At 45.9% G+C, this 25,234-nt stretch overlaps 1 protein-coding gene and 1 non-coding gene across 12 annotated transcripts in view; both read right to left on the reverse strand.

Moving 5' to 3' along the window:
• Positions 1–25,234, reverse strand: part of LOC126108737 (putative sodium-dependent multivitamin transporter) — a 745,960-nt gene that overhangs the window by 518,955 nt on the left and 201,771 nt on the right. The window lies entirely within an intron of this gene.
• Positions 15,901–15,975, reverse strand: Trnas-cga (transfer RNA serine (anticodon CGA)). The gene has a single exon. It is a non-coding gene; the product is annotated as a tRNA-Ser (tRNA).

Below are 25,234 nucleotides of genomic sequence, written 5' to 3' on the forward strand. Positions count from 1 at the left end.
CAGTGACGCCGTTAACGACAGTGACGCCGGTAACGACAGTGACGCCGTTAACGACAGTGACGCCGGTAACGACAGTGACGCCGTTAACGACAGTGACGCCGGTAACGACAGTGGCGCCGTTAACGACAGTGGCGCCGTTAACGACAGTGGCGCCGGTAACGACAGTGACGCCGGTAACGACAGTGACGCCGGTAACGACAGTGACGCCGGTAACGACAGTGACGCCGGTAACGACAGTGATGCCGGTAACGACAGTGACGCCGGTAACGACAGTGACGCCGGTAACGACAGTGACGCCGGTAACGACAGTGACGCCGGTAACGACAGTGACGCCGGTAACGACAGTGACGCCGGTAACGACAGTGACGCCGGTAACGACAGTGACGCCGGTAACGACAGTGACGCCGGTAACGACAGTGACGCCGGTAACGACAGTGACGCCGGTAACGACAGTGACGCCGGTAACGACAGTGACGCCGGTAACGACAGTGACGCCGTTAACGACAGTGACGCCGTTAACGACAGTGACGCCGTTAACGACAGTGACGCCGTTAACGACAGTGACGCCGTTAACGACAGTGACGCCGTTAACGACAGTGACGCCAGTAACGACAGTGACGCCAGTAACGACAGTGACGCCAGTAACGACAGTGACGCCGGTAACGACAGTGACGCCGGTAACGACAGTGACGCCGGTAACGACAGTGACGCCGGTAACGACACCCATAATGCTGGTTAGGCACCCGTGGTCTAGCGGTATTACTCAAAATATACTCAGTCACATATTCGAAACCCGCCACTTCTTAAATTTTGATTAATAATCTGTTTTAGCGGCCGACGACTTCCTGCATAAAACGTCACCCTCATTCTACCAACGGCCTAGTCAAAGAAGGCAGAGAAGCGGAAACAGGTTCTGAACACTCTTGTGCTTGGGGTGGGAAACTAGCCCTAAAGGCGGAAGAATCAGCAATGATCAACTGCATCAGGATGCAGGAGACAATGGAAACCACTGTTTTTGAAAGACACATAACGTGTGTCTCGAGGTCATGTGCCCTGTAACTGGAAAAGTGTCACGATCATCCCTCCACTGACAAAAGATTCCGGAATAGTCCCTCATATGGATCTCTGGGAGGGAATTGCCTAACGGGAAGTGACCATCAGAAAAAGAGTGAATAACCAGCGAAAGGATAATATTCTACGAGTCGGCGCGTGAAATGTCAGAAGCTCGAATGTGACAGGGAAGCTAGAAGATCTGAAAAGGGAAATGCAAAGGCTCAACCTAGATATAGTTGGGGACAGTGAAGTGAAATGAAAACAAGACGAAGATTTCCGCCCAGATGACTCTAGGGTAATATCAACAGCAGCAGAAAATGGTGTAACGGGAGGAGGATTTGCTATGAATAGGAAGGGAGGGTGGCAAGTGTGTTACTGTGAACAGGGGTTGTTATTGTCAGAATCGACAGCAAGCCAACACCGATAAAGATAGTTCAGGTATTACAGTATGTAAAGGGAGACGAAAATCATGGAGGACTGGATTAGAGCTGTAGGGGAAGGAGAAGGAGAAAAGGTTTACAGGAGAATATGGGCTTGGAACAGGGAGAGGGGAGATAGGCTAATTGAGTTGTTTCAACTAGTAATAGTGAATACTCTGTTCAAGAATCACAACAGGACGAGGAACACTTGGAAAAGCCTGAGTGATACGGAAAGATTTCAGTTAGATTACATCAGGGTCAGATACTGGATTGTAAGACGTACCCCACAGCAGATATAGACTCAGATCACAATGCAGCAATGATGAAGAGTAAGCTGAAGTTTAAGAGATTACCTGGAAGAATCAATACGCAAAGAAGTGAGATACGGAAGTACTAAGGAACGACGAGATATGGTTGAAATTCTCTAAGGCTATAGATACAGCAATAAGGAATAGCTCAGTAGGCAGTACAGTTGAAGAGGAACGGACATCTCCAAAAAGGGCAATCACTGAAGTTGAAAAGAAAACGATAGATACAATGAAGGTAATTGCAAAGAAACAATGGGTACCAGAAGAATTATTGCAGCTGATCTGTGAAAGAAGGAATTACAAAAATGTTCAGGGAAATTCAGGAATATAGAAATACAAGTCGCTGAGGAATGAAGTAAATAGAAGTGCATGGAAGCTAAGACGAAACAGCTGCAGGAAAAAGTGAAGAAATTTAAGAAGAAATGATTGTCGGAAGGACTGACTCAGCATATAGGACAGTCAAAAAGAACCTTCGGTAATATCAAAAGCAAGGGTGGTAACATCAAAAGTGCAAGGGAAATTCCACTGTTAAATACAGAGGAGAGAAAGCGGAAAGGTGGAAAGGGTACACGGAAGGCTTCTATTCAAGGGAAAGATTTGTATGATGTGATAGAAGAAGAAAGAGCAGTCGATGTACAAGAGATAGGGGGTCCAGTATCAGAATCAGAACTTAAGAGAGCTTTGGAGGACTTAAGATAAATAATGTAGAAGGGATAGATAACATTCGATCAGAATTTCTAAAATAATTGAGCGAAGTGACAACAAAACAATTATTCACATTGGTGTGTAGAACGCGTGAGTCTGGCGACATACCATCTGGCTTTAGAAAATATCATCCACACAATTCGGAAGACTGTAAGAGCTGGTAAGTGTGAGAATTATCGCACAATCAGCTTAACAGCTCATGCATCCAAGTTGCTGACAAGAATAATATATAGAAGAATGGAAAAGGAAATTGAGGATGTGTTGAATGACAGTTAGTTTGGTTTTGGGAAAGGTGAAGGCATCAGAGAGACAATTCTGACGATGCGACTGATAATGGAAGCAAGACTAAAGAAAAATAAAAAATCATTCATCGGATTTGTCGACCTAGAAAAATCGTTCGACAATGTAAAAAGGTGCAAAATATTGGAAATTCTGAGAAAAGTTGGGGTACGCTACAGGGAGAGACGGGTAATATGCAGTATGTGCATAAACCAAGATGGACGACCAAGAACAAAGCGATGGGGTGTAAGACAGGGATGTAGCTTTTCGCCCCTACTGTTCAATCTGTACATCGAAGAAGCAATGATGCAAATAAAAGAAAGGCTCATGAGTGGAATTACAATTCAAGGTGAAAGGAAATCAGCCGGTCTCTGTGGCCGAGCGGTTCTAGGCGCTTCAGTCTGGAACCGCGCGACCGCTACGGTCGCAGGTTCGAATGCTGCCTCGGGCATGGACGTGTGTGATGTCCTTAGGTTAGTCGAGTTTAAGTAGTTCTAAGTCCTAGGGGACTGATGACCTCAGATGGTAAGTCCCATAGTGCTCAGAGCCATTAGACCCATTTGAAAGGAAAGCAATGTTACGATTCGCTGATGACATTGCTATCTTGAGTGAAAGTGAAGACGAATTACATGACATGCTGAATGAAATGAACAGTTTAATAAGTACAGAGTATGTATTGAGAGTAAATCCAAGAAAGATGAAGGTAATCAGAAGTAGTAGAAATGAGAACAGCGAGAAACTTAACATCAGGATTGATGGTCACGAAGTCAATAAAGTTAAGGAATTCTGCTACCTAGGCAGTAAAAAAACCAATGACGGATGGAGCAAGGAGGACATCAAAAGCAGACTAGTACTGGCGAAATGGTCATTCCTGGCCAAGAGAAGTCCGACTGTATCAAGCCTAGGGCTTAATTTGAGGAAGAAATTTCTGTGAACATACTTTCGGAGCACAGCACTGTATGGTAGTGAAATAGGGACGGTGGAAAAAACATAACAGAAGAGAATCGAAACACTTGAGATGTGGTGCTAAAGACGAATGCCGAAAATTAAGGGGACTGATTAGGTAAGGAATAAGGAGGTTCCGCACAGAATAGGAGAGGAAAGGAATATGTGGAAAACACTGACAAGGAGAAGGGACAGGATGATCTGCTAAAACATCAGGGAATGGCTTCCATGGTACTAGAGGGAGCTGTAGAGGATAAAAGCTCTAGAGGAAAACAGATACTGGAATGCATCCAGCAAATGATTGATGACTTAGGTTGAAGGATGGCTGACAAAGTATTTAGTGTATCTGGGGTTGTAAAACAGTTAAGATCCTTAGACGCCACAAAGGCATCTGGCCCAGACGGTATCCCCGTAAGATTTTATGTTGACTATGCTAGAAATATAGCTCCATTCTTATCCGTCATCTATGAGAGATCACTGGAACAGCGGAAAGTTCCACGGGACTGGAACAAGGTCCAGGTCATAGCAATCTATAAAAAGGGTAGAAAATCGGATGCACACAATTCCCAGCCAATTTCACTGACATTGATTTGTTGTAGAATCATGGAACATATTTTGTGTTCTGACGTAATGACCTTTCTACACTCTGAGAAGCACGGATTTAGGAAACAGATGTCATCAGAGACACAGTTCGCCCTCTTTGTGCGTGATATACAACAAGCTCTAGATACCGGCTCCCAGGTTGATGCCATATTTCTCGAAAGGCGTTCGACTCAGTTCCGCACTGTCGCTTGCTACAAAAAGTGCGCGCTTACGGTCTATCCAATGACATATGCGGTTGGATAGGAAGTTTTCTAACAGACAGGAAGCAGTATGTCGTCCTGAATGGGGAGACTTCAACATAAACAAGCGTTAACTTCACGTGTGCCCCAGGGCAGCGTAGTAGGTCCACTGCTTTTTACGATTTACATAAACGATCTAGTTGATAGTACTGACAGCGGCATTAGACTGTTTGTCGATGATGCTGTAGTCTATAGGAAAGTAGTATCACACGAAAGTTGTGAACAAATCATTGAGGATTTGCAGAAAATAAATGCGTGGTGTAATGACTGGCAGTTATCTCTCAATATTAGTAAGTGTAACCTACTGCGTATAACAGGGCGAAAATCCCCATTAATGTACGAGTACAAAATAAACGCCCAGTCTTTGGAAGCGGTAACATCCGTCAAGTATCTGGGTGTGACTATTCGAAATGATCTCAAATGGAATGATCAGATTACACAAGGCGAACTATAGATTGTGGTTTATTGGCAAAATCCTGAATCGATGCAGTCCTTCAACAAAGGACATAACTTACAATACGTTAGTTCGTCCAGTCTTGAGAAGGGCCAAAGAAGAGCGGCAAGATTCATGACTGGTACATTTAGCCATCGCGAGAGCGTTACAAATCTCACAGAAAGTTTGAAGTGGGACACACTTGCAGATAGACGACGCGCTAAACCGAAGGGGCTGCTCACTAAATTCCGAAATCAAATCTTCAACGAGGGTGTCGAGCATATATTATTACCACCAACTTTCAAATCACGTAATCATCATCATTCAAAGATAAGGGAAATAAGAGCCCGCCGATAGATCTGTTCCTACAGATTGGAAAATTGCGCAGGTCGCACCAGTGTTTAAGGAGGGTAGTAGGAGTAATCCATTGAACTACAGACCTATTTCACTGACGTCGGTTTGCAGTAGGGTTTTGGAGCATATACTGTATTCAAACATTATGAATCACCTCGAAGGGAACGATCTATTGATACGTAATCAGCACGGTTTCAGAAAACATCGTTCTTGTGCAACGCAGCTAGCTCTTTATTCGCACGAAGTAATGGCCGCTATCGACAGGGGATCTCAAGTTGATTCCGTATTTCTAGATTTCCGGAAATCTTTTGACACCCTTCCTCACAACCGACTTCTAATCGAGCTGCGGGCCTACGGGGTATCGTCTCAGTTGTGCGACTGGATTCGTGATTTCCTGTCAGGAAGGGCGCAGTTCGTAGTAATAGGCGGTAAATCATCGAGTAAAACTGAAGTGATGTCGGGTGTTCCCCAGGGAAGCGTCCTGGGACCTCTGCTGTTCCTGATCTATATAAATGACCTGGGTGACAATCTGAGCAGTTCTCTTAGGTTGTTCGCAGATGATGCTGCAATTTACCGTCTAGTAAGGTCATCCGAAGACCAGTATCAGTTGCAAAGCGATTTAGAAAAAATTGCTGTACAGTATGGTAGGTGGCAGTTGACGCTAAATAACGAAAAGTGTGAGGTGATGCACATGAGTTCCAAAAGAAATCCGTTGGAATTCGATTACTCGATAAATAGTGCAATTCTCAAGGCTGTCAATTCAACTAAGTACCCGGGTGTTAAAATTACAAACAACTTCAGTTGGAAAGACCACATAGATAATATTGTGGGGAAGGCGAGCCAAAGGTTGCGTTTCATTGGCAGGACACTCGGAAGATGCAACAAGTCCACTAAAGAGACAGCTTACACTACACTCGTTCGTCCTCTGTTAGAATATTGCTGCGCGGTGTGGGATTGACGGAGGACATCGAAAGGGTGCAAACAAGGGCAGCTCGTTTTGTATTATCACGTAATAGGGGAGAGAGTGTGGCAGATATGATACGCGAGTTGGGATGGAAGTGATTAAAGCAAAGACGTTTTTCGGCGCGGCGAGATCTATTTACGAAATTTCAGTCACCAACTTTCTCTTCCGAATGCGAAAATATTTTGTTGAGCCCAACCTACATAGGTAGGAATGATCATCAAAATAAAATAAGAGAAATCAGAGCTCGAACAGAAAGGTTTAGGTGTTCGTTTTTCCCGCGCGCTGTTCGGTAGAGAGATAGTATGATTGTGGTTCGGTGAACCCTCTGCCGAGCACTTAAATGTGAATTGCAGAGTAATCACGTAGATGTAGATGTAGATGAGGCGCTCAGACAGTCGTTTTTCCGTCGTGCGATCCGCGAGTGGAACAGAGGGGGGGGGGGGGGGGGAAATATGACTTAGGAGTGAATTGTGCCCTCCGCCACACACCGCTTGGTGGCTAGCGGAGTATATATGAAGATGTAGATGTAGAAGTGCTGCTCTGAGATGAAGAGGTTGCCACAGGCGGGGACGGGCCGCAAGAAACGAGTCAGAAAACTGATCACTCAAAAAAAAAAAAAATAAATAAAAATAAAAAATGCGGTGGTAGTTTTGGTGGTGATTATGTAGTGATGATCGTGGTCGAGATGGTACGACGATATCGCGGTAATTCAGTCCGTTTTGGTGGGTAAGTTCCGTCGAGCAGATTCTCTTAAGCGGCTATGCTTGTGTGTGTAGCGCGCTGGTGAGTCAGGCACAACAGCAGATATTTCCAGCCGGCCGACGCGGCGACCTCGTGGCTTTGGGATTTACGGTTCGCAGTTGGCCAACACAACTTTCCGGCGCTGCGACTTATTTGCCGCTATTTCCAGAAAGACGACGACGCACGACGGCAGAGCCCCGCGAAACTCGTGAAAAATTCTACAGTCGCTGTTTACAAGTCCAGTGCCAGCACATAATTTCCAACAGCACTAAGACGCAATTCAAAAAAAAAAAAAAAAAAATGCCTCGATAAAGTTAGCTTCGAAGATTGGAAGATTCCCGAGCGGTACCTGTACATACAGGGTGCCTGGAAATCCGCATTATAAACTTGTAGGACTTGCAAAGGAGAGTCAGTAAGTCCGAAAACGTACCGTTTCCTTTCTATGACTGTTTCAGTTCAGATCTGTAACGGGTCCACGTCTGCCGTGGCAAAGAGAAAAGTTTAACAGTTGCTTGTCGTATGCTATAGGATGACGTGAACTATGCCAAACGGTTGTCTGGCGCCACTTCGCGTCTCCCTCGCTGTGAGACTCGTGTAGAGCCACGGGAAGATCTGCTGTTAACTAATGAACCGAGATGATAGAAAATCTGGACTTCACCCACCCAGAAATCCGCGCGCGCTAGAGCACCCAAGTCAGAGTCACTGGTTCACAGGCTCCGAATCTAGTCCGCCCGATGGATTACAGACCAGGGGGCCAGGAGGGGGGAGGCGGATGAAGCGGCCGGCCACCCTGGACTGGATGTCGCTTTTAGGCGGTTTGCAACATCCCACTAGATGAATACCGCACTAGTACACTACTAGCCATTAAAATTGCTACACCACAAAGATGACGTGTTACAGATGCGAAATGTAACCGACAGGAAGAATGATATGCAAATGATTAGCTTTTCAGAGCATTCACAAAAGGGTGGCGCCGGTGGCGACACCTACAACGTGCTGCCATGACGAAAGTTTTCAACCTATTTCTCATACACAAACAGCAGTTGACCGGCGTTGCCTGGAGAAACGTCGTTGCAATGCCTCGTGTAAGCAGGAGAAATGAGTACCATCACGTTTCCGACTTTTATAAAGGTCGGATTGTAGCCTATTGCGATTGCGGTTTATCGTATCGCGACATTGCTGCTCGCGTCGGTCGAAATCCAATGACTGTTAGCGGAATGTGGAATCGGTGGGTTCAGGAGGGTAATACGGAACGCCGTGATGGATCCCAACGGCCTCGTATCACTAGCAGTCGAGATGACAGCCATCTTATCCGCATGGCTGTAACGGATCGTGCAGCCACGTCTCGATCCCTGAGTCAACAGATGGGGACGTTTATAGGCAGACATCTAACCAGACCATCACACACGATATCTAAACTGCATCAGGATCCACTGCAGGTACTGTGAGTTAGGCGGAAGGTGAGAAAATTTGGATTTTACGATCGACCGGCTGCTCACGAGCCACACGCCACGCCAGTAAATGCCAAACGACGCTTCGCTTGGTGTAGGGAGGGTAAACATTGGACGACTGAAGACATCTGCACCAACAGTTCGACGACGTTTGCAGCAGCATGGACTATCAGTTCGGAGATCGTGGCTGCGGTTATCCTTGACGCTGCATCACAGACAGGTTCTGACTCCACGAATGGCAAAACGTCATTTTTTCGGATGAATCCAGGTTCTGTTTACATCATCGTGATGGTCGCATCCGTGTTTGGCGACATCGCGGTGAACGCACATTGGAAGCGTGTATTCATCATCGCCATACTGGCGTATCACCCGGCGTGATGGTGTGGGGTGCCATTGGTTACACGTCTCGGTCACGTCTTGTTCGCATTGACAGCAGTTTGAACAGTGTACGTTACATTTCAGATGTGTTACAACCTGTGGCTCTACCCATCGTTCAATCCCTGCGATTTTCTGGATACAGAAAATGTACGACTGCTGCCCTGGCCAGCACATTCTTCAGATCTCTCACCAATTGAAAACGTCTCGTCAATGGTGGCCGAGCACCTGGCTCGTCACAATACGGCAGTCATTACTGTTGATGAACTGTGGTATCGCGTTGAAGCTGCATGGCCAGCTGTACCTGTACACGCCATCCAAGCTCTGATTGACTCAATGCCGAAGCGTATGAGGGCCATTGTTAGGGCCAGAGGTGGTTGTCCTGGGGACTGATTTCTCAGGATCTATGCACCCAAGTTGCGTGAAAATGCAATCAGAAGTCAGTTCTAGTATACTATATTTGTCCAATAAATACCCGTCTATCATCTGCATTTCTTCTCGGTGTAGCAATTTTAATGGACAATAGTGTACTTACACTATGTGATCAAAAGTATCCGGACAGATGGCTGAAAATGACTTGCAAGTTCGTGGCGCCCTACATCGGTAATGCTGGAATTCAGTACGGTGTTGGCCCACCCTTAGGCTTGAAGACAGCTTCCACTCTCGCAGGCAAACGTTCAATCAGGTGCTGGAATGTCTCTTGTGGAATGGCAGCCCATTCTTCACGGAGTGCTGCATTGAGGAGAGGTATCGATGTCGGTCGGTGGGGCCTGGCACGAAACGGCGTCCGAAGGTGCTGTAGGGGATTCAGGTCAGGACTCTGTGCAGGCCAGTCCATTACAGGCATGTTATTGTCGTGTCATCACTCCGCAACAGGCCGTGCATTATGCACAGGTGCTCGATCATGTTGAAAGATGCAATCGCCATCCCAAAGTAGCTCTTTAACAGTGGCAAGCAAGAAGGTGCTTAAAACATCAATGTAGGTCTGTGCCGTGATGGTGCCACGTAAAACAACAAGGGGCACGAGCCCCCTCCGTGAAACACACGGCCACGCCATAACACCAGCGCCTCCGAATTTTACTGTCGCCACTACACACGCTGGCAGATGACGTTCACGGGCATGCGCCGTATCCACACCCTGCCATCGGATCGCCACACTGTGTACCGCGATTCCTCACTCCACACAACGTTTTTCCAATCTTCAGTCGTCCAATGTTTACCCTCCCTACACTAAGCGAAGCGTCGTTTGGCATTTACTGGCGTGGCGTGTGGCTCATGAGCAGCCGCTCGATCGTAAAATCCAAATTTTCTCACCTTCCGCCTAACTCACAGTACCTGCAGTGGATCCAGATGCAGTTTAGGTATCGTGTGTGATGGTCTGGTCAGATGTCTGCCTGTAACACGTTACGACCCTCTTCAGCTGTTGGCGGTCTCTGTCAGTCAACAGACGAGGTCGGCCTGTATGTTGTTGTGCTGCACGTGCCCGTTGACGTTTCCACTTTACTGTCAGGCCATGACAGTGGACTTGAACGCTAACCACTCGGCTGCCGCCGCCTCGTGGTAAAAATGGCCACGCACAGGTGTATATTTGACGACCGAAATTATCTTGCGATTTTCTCAATAATGCTTGAGAAGTATGCGCTACTGCTTACTCATTTTGTTGTCCTCAAGGTGCGTTTACACTGCCATTTGTATCGGCACATGTATGAGATACATGTATATGCGACTTTGCGACATGTATCGCGACTTGTATGAGTTGACAAGTATCAACCTCATACATGTAAGAGCGTGCGTTTACACTGGTTGATATGCATCACTGTGCGATAGCTTTCGACGACGATTTGGAAGATTTCACATTTTTATGTGCTGGTACACTTGCTCTTTTGGAAGATGATAGGAAGAAAAGGCGGAGGAAGCGTAGATGGTGGCAGAGAGAGTTTCTCGCGAATTAACGCTACAGGATGGCGCACATTTTAGAAATTATGTTAGGATGAGTATGGAGGATTTCCGCGGTTTGTTATCACTTGTGGCTCCTCTTGTGTCCAAAACCAACACAAACTTTCGGGAAGCGATTCCACCAGAGGATCAGTTGGCAGTAACACTCCGTTTTTTGGCCACTGGGGATTCCTCTTGAAACGAAGATTTCATGCCAAAACATTTGCATTGTCGCGCGATTGCTAATGCCAACGTCTCACACACGATTGTCGGCATCCGTTGTCAACATTATCACGCGAGGGCGCCGGAATAATAGCAAAACATTGATATACGTGCCAGATGCATGAAAAAATTACAGAATGTATTACATACTCTGATATACACTCCTGGAAATTGAAATAAGAACACCGTGAATTCATTGTCCCAGGAAGGGGAAACTTTATTGACACATTCCTGGGGTCAGATACATCACATGATCACACTGACAGAACCACAGGCACATAGACACAGGCAACAGAGCATGCACAATGTCGGCACTAGTACAGTGTATATCCACCTTTCGCAGCAATGCAGGCTGCTATTCTCCCATGGAGACGATCGTAGAGGTGCTGGATGTAGTCCTGTGGAACGGCTTGCCATGCCATTTCCACCTGGCGCCTCAGTTGGACCAGCGTTCGTGCTGGACGTGCAGACAGCGTGAGACGACGCTTCATCCAGTCCCAAACATGCTCAATGGGGGACAGATCCGGAGATCTTGCTGGCCAGGGTAGTTGACTTACACCTTCTAGAGCACGTTGGGTGGCACGGGATACACGCGGACGTGCATTGTCCTGTTGGAACAGCAAGTTCCCTTGCCGGTCTAGGAATGGTAGAACGATGGGTTCGATGACGGTTTGGATGTACCGTGCACTATTCAGTGTCCCCTCGACGATCACCAGTGGTGTACGGCCAGTGTAGGAGATCGCTCCCCACACCATGATGCCGGGTGTTGGCCCTGTGTGCCTCGGTCGTATGCAGTCCTGATTGTGGCGTTCACCTGCACGGCGCCAAACACGCATACGACCATCATTGGCACCGAGGCAGAAGCGACTCTCATCGCTGAAGACGACACGTCTCCATTCGTCCCTCCATTCACGCCTGTCGCGACACCACTGGAGGCGGGCTGCACGATGTTGGGGCGTGAGCGGAAGACGGCCTAACGGTGTGCGGGACCGTAGCCCAGCTTCATGGAGACGGTTGCGAATGGTCCTCGCCGATACCCCAGGAGCAACAGTGTCCCTAATTTGCTGGGAGGTGGCGGTGCGGTCCCCTACGGCACTGCGTAGGATCCTACGGTCTTGGCGTGCATCCGTGCGTCGCTGCGGTCCGGTCCCAGGTCGACGGGCACGTGCACCTTCCGCCGACCACTGGCGACAACATCGATGTACTGTGGAGACCTCACGCCCCACGTGTTGAGCAATTCGGCGGTACGTCCAACCGGCCTCCCGCATGCCCACTATACGCCCTCGCTCAAAGTCCGTCAACTGCACATACGGTTCACGTCCACGCTGTCGCGGCATGCTACCAGTGTTAAAGACTGCGATGGAGCTCCGTATGCCACGGCAAACTGGCTGACACTGACGGCGGCGGTGCACAAATGCTGCGCAGCTAGCGCCATTCGACGGCCAACACCGCGGTTCCTGGTGTGTCCGCTGTGCCGTGCGTGTGATCATTGCTTGTACAGCCCTCTCGCAGTGTCCGGAGCAAGTATGGTGGGTCTGACACACCGGTGTCAATGTGTTCTTTTTTCCATTTCCAGGAGTGTATATAAAACTTTTACCTTCACTTCTTGGAATAAAACTTGCACAATGGCCTCGCAAACACGAAGAATAATGTTGCACATGGCACTTTTTGATGTTCTATGCAGATACATTAACGTCGAAACGATAGTCGGCACCTCCAAAACTCAAACAGCCGCCAAAGAGCCTGGTACTACGCATGCGCTAATCGTCAAAATAAGCGGCAGGCGACAAGACGACAGGAAACGATAGTACTGCGCATGCGCGAGTTCAAATGTCGCTCATACATGTCGCGTATATGGCGAAAAAGCGATATACAAAATGTATACGCGACATGTATGAGTTCGAGGATCCGCATACAAGTTCCGTGAATTTTTGTATGAGGTGATGTATCGCGACATGTCAAATTGACATGTCGCTCATACATGTCGCGATACATGTATCCCAGTGTAAACGTACCTTCATAGAGTACTGAGAGTGTACGAAGTTTGCAGTAAATCCGCGTTCCAAACGCCGTGGCCTCTCCTTGTAAGTAAGTGGCCAGTGATGTAGAGCACTATTCGTGAAACGGAACTGGGATTCCATCCGGACCTGTTTCTAGCTCTTTCAGTTCTTTCTGTACGCCAGGAATGCTTACTACTGTGTCATCATCCATACAGGACTCTACGTGATAGGCAGACGACTCCTGCGCTGGTCTTCTTTCCATGTCCGCAGCTCGTGGTCGTGCGGTAGCGTTCTCGCTTCCCGCGCCCGGGTTCCCGGGTTCGATTCCCGGCGGGGTCAGGGATTTTCTCTGTCTCGTGATGACTGGGTGTTGTTTGATGTCCTTAGGTTAGTTAGGTTTAATTAGTTCTAAGTTCTAGGGGACTGATGACCATAGATGTTAAGTCCCATAGTGCTCAGAGCCATTTGAACCATTTTTGAATCTTCTTTCCATGTCCTCCTTGCTTAGCCCATCAAGTGTTGTTTCGCTTCCATGGTAACATAACACCTTTACTTCATACTCCTGAGTTTTAATGTTAATTTTACGGCTGATGTCATTTCTGATACCCCACGCCACTTCCGTTTTTCTGCACTTCACTCTCATTCCATATTCTGCACTTCCCTCTAACAGGTGCTTTATTTCTTTTTCAGTCTCACTGGCGACAGATACGTCATCAGCGATTCTTAGGACCATTCCTGAAGATTTGGCAATGGCCTTGCCACAGTGGATACACCGGTTCCCGTGTGTGTGTGTGTGTGTGTGTGTGTGTGTGTGTGTGTGTGTGTGTGTGTGTGTGTGTGTGTGTGTGTTGGGGCTTATGGGCGCTCAACATCGAGGTCATCAGCGCCCCCGGTTCCCATGAGATCACCGAAGTTAAGCGCTGTCGGGCGTGGTCGGCACTTGGATGGGTGACCATCCTGGCCGCCATGCGCTGTTGCCATTTTCGGGGTGCACTCAGCCTCGTGGTGCCGACTGAGGAGCTACTCGACCGCATAGTAGCGGCTCCGGTCAAACAAAACCATCATAACGACCAGGAGAGTGGTGTGCTGACCACACGCCCCTCCTATCCGCATCCTCAGCTCAGGATGACACGGCGGTCGGACGGTACCGATGAGCCACTTGTGGCCTGAAGACTTCTTCTGCCTGAAGATTTCCTTCCTTATCGTCATTGGTTCTTGGACAGTAGACGCGAAAGGTTGCATCCCTGCCTTACACCCTCTTTAATTCGAGCACATCGTTTTCGATCTACCATTCTTATCGTCCCCTCCTGGTTCTTCTATATACGGCACAGAGTGAGCATGAAGTTATTCCCCCCATTACTAAACCGAGCGATATGGCGCACTGGTTAACACACTGGAGTCCCATTCGGAAGGACGACTGTTAAAACCCGCGTCCGGCCATCCAGATTTAGGTTTTTTTGTGATTTCCTTAAATCGCCCGAGGCAAACGCTGGGATGATTCTTCCGAAACGGTGCGGTAGCTTTCCTTCCCCATCCTCGGCACAACCGCAGTCTGTGCTCCGTCTCTAATGATCTTGACGTCGACGGGACGTTAAAACCAACCTTCCTTCCTTATTACCGAAGTTTGTTTCTAGGTAACTATGCTAGACACATCTGTGCCGTTTGTTGCAAATGGTAGCGTGACTTACTAAGTTTTCAGAGATACCCTTCCACACTTTATGTTTTATCTCAGTTACAGGAATTTCAGCCACGGACAGTGTTTCAAGATGGTGCACCGTCACAATTGGGTCTATTTGTTCTTCAATTGTTTGGTGAAACTATTTCGAACAGGAGGTCGATTAAAGTTTTGAGTGTTTTGCATTCTTGTTATAATATTGTGTGTTGATGAATAAAGTTTGGCCGGCCGGAGTGGCCGAGCGGTTCTAGGCGCTTCAGTTTGGAACCGCGCGACCGCAGCGGCCGCAGGTTCGAATCCTGCCTCGGGCATGGGTGTGTGTGATGTCCTTAGGTTAGTTAGGCTTAAGTAGTTCTAAGTTTCTACGGGACTGATGACCTCAGTAGTTAAGTCCCATAGTGCTCAGAGCCATTTGCACCATTTTTTTGCAATAAAGTTTGTATGTTGAGTGCAACTAACAGGAACATATTTTGGCCCCTTTCCACAACCTAATCCGCTTTGTCCTGCTAGCCCAGGCATATCAACTGTGTACATTGAATCACCTTAACAATAATTCTCTATTATTCCAATCTCAAATAGTGCGCGGACAAAAACGAAAATTATATTTTTTCCGTGAGAGGTTTGATTTTTCTTATTTTATTATTATGATCGTACCTCCCGATGTAGGTCGTCGTCAACAAAATATTTTCGCAATCGGAGGAGAAAGTTGGCGATCGAAATTTCGTGAGGAGATCCCGCCACAACGAGAAACGCCTTTGCTTTAATAATTGCCACCCCAAATCCGGTATCATATTCGTAACACTGTCTCCCCTGTTTCTCATAATACAAACCTTGCTGCCCTTCTTTGAACTTTGTCGACGTACTCCGTGGATCTTACCTGGTAAGGACCCCACACCGCGCAGCAGTACTCTAGAATAGGACGGACAAGCGTAGTATAGACACTCTTCTTACTAGATCTGTTACATTTTGTAAGTGTTTTTCCAATGAAATTCAGTCTTTGGTTAGCCTTCCCCACATTTTCCATGGATTCTCTCTCATTTAAATTGTTAATAATTGTAACTTCTAGGTATTCAGTTGAATTTCCAACATTTAGATTTGGATGATTTATCGTGTAACCGAAGTTTAATGGATTCAGAATGAGATTTTCACTCTGCAGCGGAGTGTGCGCTGATATGAAACTTCCTGGCAGATTAAAACTGTGTGTTCGACCGAGACTCGAACTCGGGACCTTTGCCTTTCGCGGGCAAGTGCTCTACCAACTGAGCTACCGAAGCACGACTCACGTCCGATACTCACAGCTTTACTTCTGCCAGTACCTCGTCTCCTACCTTCCAAACTTTACAGAAGCTCTCCTGCGAAACTTGCAGAACTAGCACTCCTGAAAGAAAGGATATTGCGGAGACATGGCTTAGCCACAGCCTGGGGGATGAAAGGCAAAGGTCCCGAGTTCGAGTCTCGGTCGAGCACACAGTTTTAATCTGCCAGGAAGTTTAATGGATTCCTTTTGCACTCATGTGGAAGACCTCACATTTTTCATTATTGAGTGGGAATTCCCAATTTTCGCACCATCTTTTGTAAATCGTATTGCAAGTTGTTTTGATCTTCTGATGCCTTTACTAAACGATAAACGAGAGCATCATTAGCAAACAACGTAAGACGGCCGCTCAGACTGTCTCCCAAATCGTTTATGTAGATAAGGAAGAGCAAAGGGCCTATAACACTACCTTGGGAACGACAGAAATCACTTCTGTTTTACTCCATGACGCCGGCCGGAGTGGGCATGCGGTTCTAGGCGCTACAGTCTGGAACCGAGCGACCGCTACGATCGCAGGTTCGAATCCTGCCTCGGGCATGGATGTGTGTGATGTCCTTAGGTTAGTTAGGTTTTATTAGTTCTAGGTTCTAGGCGACTGATGACCTCAGAAGTCGCATAGTGCTCAGAGCCATTTGAACAATTTACTCCATGGCTTTCCGTCAATTACTAGGCACTGTGACCTCTCTAAGAGCAAATCAAGGAATGCAGTCGCATAATTGCGTCGATATTCCGTAAGCACGCCATTTGATTACAAGTCTGTTATCAGGCACTGTGTGAAAACGCTTCTGGAAATCTTCACAAAAGGTATCGGCACTCAACATTTCGAGTGAGTAAAAAGCTAGTTGTGTATCACAAGAACTGTTTTGTAAACCCGTGTTGAATGTGACTTAATAGACAGTTTTCTTCGAGATAATTCATAATGTTCGAGCACAATATATGTTTCACAATCCTGCTATATACCGACGTTAATGATATGGACCTGTAATTTAGTGGATTACTCCTACTGCCTTTCTTGAATATTGGTGTGACCGGTGCAACTTTCCAGTCTTTGGGTAGGGATCTTTGGTCGAGTGAGCGGTTGAGTATAATTTTTTACTGTGGAGCTATTGAATCAGCGTACTCTGAAAAGAATCTAATTGATTGATAGTCTGGACCGGAAGAATTGCTTTCATCAAGTGATTTAAGTTGCTTCACTACTTTGAGAATATCTATTTCTATGCCAGTCAAATGGGCAGCTGTTCTTGATTCGAATTCTGGAACATTTACTTCGACTTCTCTGGTGGAAAAATTTCTGAAGCCTGTGTTTAGTAACTCTCCTTTAGCAGTACTTTCATCGATAGTATTTCCATTGCTATCGCGCAGGGAAGGCATTGACTGTGTCTTGCCGCTGGCTACTTTACATACGACCAGAACCTCTTAGGATTTTCTGCCGGGTTTCCACAACGAAACTGTCTCGAAACCATCCCGCATTGAAGTCCGCGCCAAATTTCGAGCTTCTGTAAACGATCATCATCCTTGGGGATTTTGCGTCTGTTTAAATTTGGCATACTTTTATTGTTGTTTCAGCAACAGTGGTCAGACCCGTTTTGTGTACCACGGGGATCAGCTCCCTCGTTTGTTAATTTATTTGGCACAATTGTCTCAAGTGCTGCCGATACTATTTCTTTCTATTCAACCCACATGTGGTATACAGTTACATTGTTAATTTCGAAGGAATGGTGATCGTCTCTCAGGAAGGCATCACGCGAATTTTTTATCTGCTTTTTTGCCTATATATATTTCGTTTATTTTTGGTGCTTTTGGGAGTTACAGTATTCAATCTCGCTACGACAACCCTGTGTTCACTAATGCCTGTATCCGTTTTGATACTCCTTGTTAGCGCAGGTAACAGGTCGAATGTGTTTTCACAACTGTCCTGTATTCGAGTGGGTCGTTCAATAAGTAATGCCCCACATTTTTTTCCCCTCAGAATATACACTCCTTGAAATGGAAAAAAGAACACATTGACACCGGTGTGTCAGACCCACCATACTTGCTCCGGACACTGCGAGAGGGCTGTACAAGCAATGATCACACGCACGGCACAGCGGACACACCAGGAACCGCGGTGTTGGCCGTCGAATGGCGCTAGCTGCGCAGCATTTGTGCACCGCCGCCGTCAGTGTCAGCCAGTTTGCCGTGGCATACGGAGCTCCATCGCAGTCTTTAACACTGGTAGCATGCCGCGACAGCGTGGACGTGAACCGTATGTGCAGTTGACGGACTTTGAGCGAGGGCGTATAGTGGGCATGCGGGAGGCCGGGTGGACGTACCGCCGAATTGCTCAACACGTGGGGCGTGAGGTCTCCACAGTACATCGATGTTGTCGCCAGTGGTCGGCGGAAGGTGCACGTGCCCGTCGACCTGGGACCGGACCGCAGCGACGCACGGATGCACGCCAAGACCGTAGGATCCTACGCAGTGCCGTAGGGGACCGCACCGCCACTTCCCAGCAAATTAGGGACACTGTTGCTCCTGGGGTATCGGCGAGGACCATTCGGAACCGTCTCCATGAAGCTGGGCTACGGTCCCGCACACCGTTAGGCCGTCTTCCGCTCACGCCCCAACATCGTGCAGCCCGCCTCCAGTGGTGTCGCGACAGGCGTGAATGGAGGGACGAATGGAGACGTGTCGTCTTCAGCGATGAGAGTCGCTTCTGCCTCGGTGCCAATGATGGTCGTATGCGTGTTTGGCGCCGTGCAGGTGAGCGCCACAATCAGGACTGCATACGACCGAGGCACACAGGGCCAACACCCGGCATCATGGTGTGGGGAGCGATCTCCTACACTGGCCGTACACCACTGGTGATCGTCGAGGGGACACTGAATAGTGCACGGTACATCCAAACCGTCATCGAACCCATCGTTCTACCATTCCTAGACCGGCAAGGGAACTTGCTGTTCCAACAGGACAATGCACGTCCGCATGTATCCCGTGCCACCCAACGTGCTCTAGAAGGTGTAAGTCAACTACCCTGGCCAGCAAGATCTCCGGATCTGTCCCCCATTGAGCATGTTTGGGACTGGATGAAGCGTCGTCTCGCGCGGTCTGCACGTCCAGCACGAACGCTGGTCCAACTGAGGCGCCAGGTGGAAATGGCATGGCAAGCCGTTCCACAGGACTACATCCAGCATCTCTACGATCGTCTCCATGGGAGAATAGCAGCCTGCATTGCTGCGAAAGGTGGATATACACTGTACTATTGCCGACATTGTGCATGCTCTGTTGCCTGTGTCTATGTGCCTGTGGTTCTGTCAGTGTGATCATGTGATGTATCTGACCCCAGGAATGTGTCAATAAAGTTTCCCCTTACTGGGACAATGAATTCACGGTGTTCTTATTTCAATTTCCAGGAGTGTATTTCTATGTTAGTCAAATGGGCAGCTGTTCTTGATTCGAATTCTGGAACATTTACTTCGACTTCTCTGGTGGAAAAATTTCTGAAGCCTGTGTTTAGTAACTCTCCTTTAGCAGTACTTTCATCGATAGTATTTCCATTGCTATCGCGCAGGGAAGGCATTGACTGTGTCTTGCCGCTGGCTACTTTACATACGACCAGAACGTCTTAGGATTTTCTGCCGGGTTTCCACAACGAAACTGTCTCGAAACCATCCCGCACTGAAGTCCGCGCCAAATTTCGAGCTTCTGTAAACGATCACCATTCTTGGGGATTTTGCGTCTGTTTAAATTTAGCCTACTTTTATTGTTGTTTCAGCAACAGTGGTCAGACCCGTTTTGTGTACCACGGGGATCAGCTCCCTCGTTTGTTAATTTATTTGGCACAATTGTCTCAAGTGCTGCCGATACTATTTCTTTCTATTCAACCCACATGTGGTATATAGTTACATTGTTAATTTCGAAGGAATGGTGATCGTCTCTCAGGAAGGCATCACGCGAATTTTTTATGTGCTTTTTTGCCTATATATATTTCGTTTATTTTTGGTGCTTTTGGGAGTTACAGTATTCAATCTCGCTACGACAACCCTGTGTTCACTAATGCCTGTATCCGTTTTGATACTCCTTGTTAGCGCAGGTAACAGGTCAAATGTGTTTTCACAACTGTCCTGTATTCGAGTGGGTCGTTCAATAAGTAATGCCCCACTTTTTTTTTTTCCTCAGAATATATTTATTGCTAAGAGTCACAATTTATTGACAATATACATCAACATATCCTGTCGATGTCCTATTTTTCTATGCAGTCTCCATCACGTTCTATGTCCGTACGCCAACGCTGTTGAAGATCATGTATTCCCTGCTCGTAAAAGCTCTTGTCCTTATAGGCGTAGCCACGTTTTCACTGCACGACTGACTCTCTCTTTAAGCGGTCGAAAAATATGAAGTGGCCCTTCTTTGAATCTTGCGGCCATTGTAAGAATTCGTGGAACCCATCGTGAGCACCCCTTTCAATACCCGAGAGTCTAGATCACTGCAGACAAACTTCCAATGCTGACCACCAACTGTAGAGCTAATTGTCGAGTTGTGATGCGCCTGTCGGCACGAATAACGGAATCTGTAAGGTCATCACGTCTGGAGCAGTGGCTGCGACAGGACGTCCCGAGCGTGGCTGATCGTGGAGCTCTGTTCCTGCACTTCCTGAGGCTGTGACTTTCTTTACGCATCGCCCGACTGTACTCCCATCAGCTGCAGCATCGCCACACACTGCATACAAACGTTTGTGGATGTTCACAACGGTTTCTTTTTCTGCACACAAGAATTCAATCACAGCACGCTGCTTGTAACGTGAGTCGAATGTAGACGCCATTTTCACGCTGTATTACTGCTCTGTAGACTTGGCCCTTCGACCATAGATACTAGTAGACTGGCCTTGCTGTGCAGAAGCTATGGGGCTAGCTAGTGTGGCTCCAACATAAACCACGTGACTGTTGGCAAAACGTGGCGGGATTTCAAATCAGCGGTCTGCCATCGTATGTTTGTATCGGATTTTCTCCACATTTCTCAATTGACTGCCAAACGCTTCCAACAAAAACTACTTTTTTATTTGTGAAAAATTATGCCAGAACTACATTTGACCTGGATTTGTTCAAAGTACCATTTATAAAATCTAACAAATACATCGAACGCCACTCTGGTGGGCAGTGGGACGAAATTACTATAAACTATCAATTATAGTAAAATGTCGTTAAAATTCTTTTAAACAGTAACAGTGGGCTCGTGTCAAAACTTTAAACATTTTATTCGCCACGTTTCGAGCTCTAGTCACTTATAAAAGAAAATGGGCTATGGGAATTATGTCAACTATAGGTGTCAAAATTGTTTACTTTAGGAGCAGGTCCATTTTATAGTATCAATTTTAGGTGCACTTCAAAGGTTCAGTTCCCACTACTTTTACAAAAGTTTAAACTATCAGTTTAAAAAAAATGACATTTTAGATGTAAGGTGAGACTTTGCAGTTTCAGAAAATAATTTTGGAGCCTAGGTTTAAAAATGACAGACACTGTAAATACAAATTATAGATATGCATTGTAAATAATAACTAACCTATCAAAACACTTCTCTGCGAAGTGCTTCGAGCAAAGGCGCGTATGTGCAAACGGCTTAAAGTTTTTCCGTTTCAGGGCCTGTATCCAAAGCTGCCTTCGGTTTTCATCCTTACGGAACCTATGAGTAGCAACGAGAAACGATTATACTTACTTCTGTAACCGAATTATCACAGATACTTTCCAAAATGTAATATCAGTCTGACTTTACAGGCATCACTTTCAACACTTTAATTTACGTGATACTCTATTTCAAGTGTAAAAAACGTATAAAAGTCACTTCAGCAGATTTCAATAAACGCATCTGCACCATCTTAGACACACTTACACGTGAAATGTAATGCCATTTCCCCGACAAAACGCTGAGTACAGCCATAAGCGCAACACGAAACAACCATGTTTTGCCAACATTCACGTGACTTCAGCCCAGAGATGTTGGAGCAACGAAAATGACGTCAGGGCCAGTCTATTATATTTATGGTCGAAGACTTGGCCACTGTTCCTATGTTTCGATACAGTGTATCGATACGTGGAACTGTTTCAGTGTTTCGGAACGGCTGTGGTTCACTGTTTCGAAACAGTGGTGTTTCATTCCGCCCCTGTCTCGGATAACCGGACCAGATTCGATCTCGAGCCAGACACAGAAACTGTATCCTTGTTTCAAAATAAGGCTGTTTCAGTCCACCTGTGCTTGGAACGGACCAATTGTATCGAAACAGTGATGTTTCATTCCGCTCTGTGTCGGACGAGATTCGGGCTCGGCACAGGTACTGAAACACAACATACCACTTCGTGAAACACTTTCAAGAGTGTCGAAATCTTTGAGACAGGCAATTGCATGAAGCTTAACATATCGGAAAATAAAGCTTCGTTTCTAGCTGACTGTCCTATTCCGAAATGGCGTAACATCTGCTTTATAAACACTAACCGAACAATAAAACAACGCATACTATTCACATTCAAAATAATAAATATGTGAAAATCATTCAGTTAAATACACTTTTTTATAACATACGCTTCTCTGTTCATGTACAGTAATCATATTAAGAAACGCAAGTAAGCCTACAACATTGTGAATAAAAAAAGGCATAGAGTGACACTTATTAGACATATATACAAATTTGATGTAGGTATAATTGCAAGCAATCTGTTTGACATATCACTGATAGTGTAATGGTGAACGGGAAGGGCTGGGAAGCATAATGAATTTATAATAACGGTTCGAAACACCTTGAAAGACAAAATTTTTTCTCTTATATTTTGTTATTTATTCGCATTATTTGGCATTATTTGTGATACTATAGTCACTGTTCCTATTATCCACAATGATTCCCTTTGTGTGCATGGAAATTAGCAGGATGGGTATATTACCCATACTAACGGAATGTGGGAATCCCAGTAGCATATCCGTTGTTTCTGCAGTTTGCTCCCACCTCCAGTTCCGTTCGTGGTGGTTCTTCTGTGTTCAGCTATGGCTGTCCTCAGCCAATTGAAAAGTATGAAAGTCACACGACATGAAAGCAGCGCATTTGCTGCATGAAATACGAAACTGCCAAGATACCTAAGTGATAGTTTCATACTTTCTGCGATATGATTAGCGCTCTCGCACCTCATTCGTGTTTATATGGACATACTTGTACAGTAGACATTCAAGATGATAAAATGTGTAGGGTTATTAAATTACAAAACACAAACTGTTTCACTGTTTCGAAACAGTGTATCGAAACATTACATTGTACTGTTTCATTTCCTTCGAAAGAGTTAACGTGTTTCAGTTTGCCCATCTCTACTGCTCTGCCATCTGGCAGAACGATTCGAAACTTCACCGACGCACAGAACAAACATCAAATGTGAAGTACCAGCAAGGACGTTTTTGTATGTATATAATGGCTTTTTTAAAAAATATATGGGGGAACGATCCTCGTAATTGTTCCAAACTCGTTTTTGCGTGATTTCGGGTCGTGTTTTATGTGTACCTTCGGATTTAAAGGGACCACACCCTGCCTATAAACCCATATTAACGTAGTCAAGTGTTTGATCCATTTCTGAAAAAACTATTTGATGCAGGTTCTTAACCTTTTTACTGCATGTTACATGATGCTAATACGGTCAACTGTACTAAAATCTACTTTATCCATTTTATAGTTTTCAGGAAATAATTTTTAAATTTATTAACAAAAAATATTAAGTTTTTTTATGGAGAAAATATTTTTGTGAACTTCCTAATGGGGGAATATTAATGAATGTAGTAACAGGGGTGGCTTTTTATGTTATGCGTGGTCTCTGAAAATTTCATTCATTTGTCTATGATAGTTTCTGATACAGTGGGGCATATGTACTGGAAATTTTTATTTTGCGGGCAACTGACCTTAAAGAAAAAACTTTTGAAATTTGTTACTTACAGTCAATTAAAACTGTTCTGCTGCGTATGACGGCCCTTCTTTGGCCTCTAGCAGGTCTTCCAGCTTCTTTTTCACCTTCCTGGATGTCTGTCTTGCTTTCTTAGCCATATTAGAGCTATCCTCATTTTACCGCAATGTTACAGCCCAGTGATCATATTTTCACCACGATTAATTCCCAGCTTTTTCAGTACCCAACACTTCCCAGTATTTCCACAACTGAATGTAATAACGGCATCATGAACTCTTCGTTTCATTGCATGCATTCCTACAAATGCACTTTTAGGAAGGCGGTACCAAATGATGCTGTTGAAGCATTCATTTGGGTTCTGTGTCTGCCCATGCAGACATTTCCTTAGCAGGTCAAGATGAGCCAAGTCTCTGAAAACATGTTTAATTGCTGTAATAACAGCAGCATGAAGTGAATGCTGGTGAGATTAAGATTCTCCAGTTACCCGAGCCCTATTGTATTTACACCACGATTGACACAATCCATGACATGGCTTATCATCAGTAGAGGACATACAGAAGAGTATGGCCCAAACATCTCTCTTCATTGCCTCCAGATTTTCTTTATTTCTCCTAATTGCCTGTCCATAGTGTAGTGCACCTGCAAGTTTTCTATAACAACTACTCACAATAACACTTGTACAAAACTAACCGCGTGTTTGAAAGCGTGTTGTTTAGAAACGGCAGAAACAAAAGAATACCGACCATTGCATTCCAAGGATAGCCAACACACTCGGGAGTAAAAAAAAAAATCCCTAATGTGCAATGTAGGGGATATGAAGGTCTAGAATATATGCAGAAAAGTGGGTAACAGAAAAGTGGGCGTGGCACATAAACACACATGGCAGGAAAATGCTCTTTAAATGCTCGAAAAAAAAATTTTCAGAGTACGTAAATATAACCTTAATCTATGGAAATGTGATGAAAACTGAAAATCGATTTTTTTCGACCTGAACCACGGTTTTGTCCCCTTGAACATGTACTTTCGCCACCATATCGAGAGCAAATTGGCGACACCACCACCTATAACTGTAGGAGACGGACACGTGTTTGAATTTAGACTCAAGTTTTGTTTGAACCTTTCAGTAATTGCGTCACCCGAGTTCTCCCGAGAGGGGGTCCCTGTTATTTTATTCGTGTTGCCAACAATGACCTCTATTCGTATTAACTCACAGGCACCGTCTACTTCCAATCAAGTTGTTAGCATTGGCGGAGTCCAGCTGCCCGTTACGTCACTGGGCCATTTCGATTAACCGCAGCATTCGAGTCTCCT

The sequence above is a fragment of the Schistocerca cancellata genome, chromosome 11, assembly GCF_023864275.1.
Source record: "Schistocerca cancellata isolate TAMUIC-IGC-003103 chromosome 11, iqSchCanc2.1, whole genome shotgun sequence".
Lineage (NCBI taxonomy): Eukaryota > Metazoa > Arthropoda > Insecta > Orthoptera > Acrididae > Schistocerca > Schistocerca cancellata.